The sequence below is a fragment of the Uranotaenia lowii genome, chromosome 2, assembly GCF_029784155.1.
Source record: "Uranotaenia lowii strain MFRU-FL chromosome 2, ASM2978415v1, whole genome shotgun sequence".
Taxonomy (NCBI): domain Eukaryota; kingdom Metazoa; phylum Arthropoda; class Insecta; order Diptera; family Culicidae; genus Uranotaenia; species Uranotaenia lowii.
This window is the reverse complement of record NC_073692.1, coordinates 332161944-332166166: the sequence shown is the minus strand read 5'-3', so window position 1 is coordinate 332166166 and position 4223 is coordinate 332161944.

Below are 4223 nucleotides of genomic sequence, written 5' to 3'. Positions count from 1 at the left end.
TTAAAAAAATACTGTCCACTATTTTTTCAAACTTTTAATGCAGAATGTTAAATTTACCTGTAATCTATCCAATAACTGTAAAAGAGATACGGTTCCGACGATTGCGGATGTTCACGGTGACTATTTGTAAATTTTCTATTTTTAACTACTATGTGGAGTTGATGTGCATCTTTTTCAATCGCAAATTTCTCGTGAACTAGCTGGCTCTTGACGAAAAACTCTACATTGAAACAATCCTTACATTCAAAACAACCAATTAGGAAAAGAAACAACGGTTAAAAATTGAGAAAAAAGGGTTTATTTGCAAAAATCTAAAATTTTGTTTCCAAACCCTACCTGGGGTAAGTGGGGACGGCTTTATAAATACTTGATGTTTACACATTTTTGCCTTTCTTTCAGAAAGGTATAGTTATCGGTCGATTTGGGAGATCATTAATTATGGGTCTTAGATATACCTTTATAGGTACCTATCGAATCAGCTCGTCGAGTTCAGACGATGTCTGTGTATTTGTGTGTATTGGTGTGATTTTTTGTAAACTTATTTTGCACGTTTTTGCGAAACTGGGCAGTACAATAAAAATGATTTTTAGCTTAAAAAATTTGATTTTTTTTCTTCTTCGTCCTATAAAAGAAAGAAAAAAAAACAAAATAGTTTGAAAAATAAATTTTCATAGTAATTATCATCAAATCATCACTCCAAAAAACGTGTCAATTTGGCTTGCTAGCCTCAACCAGCAATCACTAAAATCAAGATTATCGTGTCTATGACGTCAAATTATACGTGACGTCATAGATAGGCGCATGCTATCTACAAGTATGGATCTGTCGATGTGTGGAAGGGAGAACAGACAGGCTTCACTCCCACTCAGGTTTGATGTCACCGTGACAAAAACCGTGTGGGAGGAAGACGACAGTTTAAATTTTCCCGGCCAACGGATGTAATTAATTCATTTTAATGGTTCAGTTTGAAACCGAACCATTCCAAAAAAAAACTGATGTCCCATATATAAACATAAAAATGGTTTTCACCAAGGGGTACGACCCCGAAATTTATGAAGTCGTTGATGAGTACGTCATGCCCACACTGCATGGTACGAAAGTGATTGTAACTTTGAGACTTAAGCACGAACGACAGGAGAGAATTTCGCCCGTGGAAGCAAATTGAATCCAATAAGACAAAGGCTTCTCAATCCTCTCGAGCTTTAAGCTCTCGGGCTGGTTTTTTTGTTCCCTTTTCTCTTTCCTCTTAGATCTAACGTTGCGCGATGAAAGCTTTTCGTTCGCATTTAAAAACCCTGTGCAATTGTTGCGTTGCTGTTGTTGGGGTTGGTGTCTAGGGATAGCGGCTTGGGAGTCAATCCGAACTCTCACTTGCTGAAGTCAATGGAAGATATTAACCTAACAGTAGCGCCACCAAGTCCTCCATAGTAGAGTTTAAAGCATTTGGGATTGATGACCAAAAACAAAATTGACGAAATTGACAAAATTGATAAAATTGACGAGATAACAAAATCGACAAAATTGACAAAATCGACAAAATTCACAAAATGGGCAGAATTGACAAAATTGAAAAAACTAACAAAATTGACAAAATTTACAAGATTTACAAAATTGACAAAACTAACCAAATAGCCAAAATTTACAAGATTGACAAAATTGACAAAACTAACCAAATAGACAAGATTCACAAACATGGCAAAATTGACAAAACTGACAAAATAACCAAAAGTGACAAAATTGGCAAAACTGACAAAATTCCCAAAATGGACAAGATTGAAAAAAAAAAATGACAAAAAAGACAAAACTGAAAAAATTGAAAGCAGTGACAGAATTGACCAAACTGACAGATCTCACAAAATTGACAAGATTGACAAAACTGTCATAATATACAAAATTTACAAAATCTACAATTTCAGTAAAATTGACAAAATTGAAAAAATTGAAAAGATTGACATAATTGACACATTGACAAAATTGCAAAATTGACAAGATTGAAAAAATTGACAAAATTGACTAGATGACCATAATTGACAAAATTGGGAAAATTGACAAAATTAACAATCTTCACAAAATTGAAAAATTGACAAATCGGACAAAATTGACAAAAAAGACAAAATAGACGAAAATTACAAAAATGACAAAATAAACTAAATTGACAAAACTGACAAAAATTATAAGAGTGATAATGATGACAAAAATGATAAAATGGACCAAACTTACAAACTTGATAAGATTGAAAAAAAATGGAAAAAATTGACAAAACTGACTCATTCGACAAAATTGACGAAATTGCCCAAATTGACAGAAGTTGACAAAACTGAAAAGATAAATAAAATCGACAAAATAGAAAAAAAATCACAAAAAGACAAAATTGACAAAACAGACAAAATTTAAAAAATAGACACAACTGACCAAAATTGACAAAAATTACAAAACTGACAAAATTGGCAGAATTGAAAAAATTTACAATATTGATAAGATTAAAAAAATTTAAAAAAAACTGACAAAGTAAATAAGATTGACAAAATTGACAAGAATAACAAAACTGACAAAACTGACCAAATCGAAAAATTGACGCATTTCACAAAAATTACAAAACGAAAAAAAAATAACAAAATGGACAAAAGTAACAAACATGAAAAAATTGACAAAATCCACAAATTCATTGATTAAGATAGATTAAACATAGAAATTTAACAAAATTAACAAGATTGACAAAATTGAAAAAGTTTGACAATATTGACAAATTCAAACAAAAATGACAAATTCGGCAAAATTGACAAATCTGACAGAATTGATGAAATTGACAAGATTAGCAAGATTGACAACTTCACTAAATTTAGAAGATTTACAAAATTGAGAAAATTGACAAAACTGATAAAATTGACTAAATTGTTAAAATTGGCAAGATTGTGAAAGCTGACAAAAGTTATAGAAATGACAAAATTGATAAAATATAAAACCGTCAGAATACATAAAATTGACAAATTTGAAAAAAATTACTATTTTGACAAATCTTCCCAACTTGACAAAAATTAAAACTGACAATTTGACCGAATTTGACGAATTAGGCAAATCATTCCTATCATTAGGCAGTGATGGCAAAATTGGCCAGGGAATTTTTATCCAGTCCAACCATTGTTCGAACCGAAAACTAAATAATTCAAGCATAGATTAATTCAAGCATAGGGACCTGACCCTCACATCGTCAATTTCGATAGTGGTAGCAAGTCCCACCCTGCGCCCAACGGTAGATTCTCAATCACAAATGATCTCTTTTTTTCCTAAGCACGAACGACAGGAGAGAATTTCGCTCGTGGAAGCAAATTGAATCCAATAAGACAAAGGCTTCTCAATCCTCTCGAGCTTTAAACTCTCGGGCTGGTTTTTTTGTTCCCTTTTCTCTTTCCTCTTAGATCTAACGTTGCGCGATGAAAGCTTTTCGTTCGCATTTAAAAACCCTGTGCAATTGTTGCGTTGTTGTTGTTGGGGTTGGGGTCTGAAGCCAATGGAAGATAATAACCTAACAGTAGCGCCACCAAGTCCTCCATAGTAGAGTTTAAAGCATTCGGGATTTTTTTTGGAATATGCATATAAATCCGAATGAACCATTTTAACCAGGATGACCAAAAACAAAATTGACAAAATTGACGAAATTGACAAAATTGACAAAATCGACAAAATTGACTAAATCGACAGAATTGACCTAATTGACAAAATCGACAAAATTCACAAAATTGGCAAAATTGACAAAATTGAAAAAAATAACAAAATTGACTAAATTTACAAGATCGACAAAATTGTAAAACCCGATTTAATACACTTAACAGTGGATTGTAGCCTTTCTTACAGTTTATAAATTATATTTGGATACACATGACACAAAGTAGGTAATAAATAAATGATAGATTTATAAATTCTGAGTAATGATTTAAGTATTTCGAACGTAGTAAATCCTAAATGAATTTAAGAAATTAAGATTCAAAATTTTTCAAAGGATAAAGTATTTTGAAATAATTATAATTTTCTCATAAAGAATAACATAATTTTAAACTAATTGATTATTTTTGAATGATTGAATTCTGGCATATCTGGTATGATCCCGTTTCTATGACATTATAATATTTGAATTAATTCAAAGGAGACCAGTATATGCAACAGCAAATGGAACTGAATTTTATTCAACTATGGCAAGATTGACAATTTTTTATTTTTCAAAAATT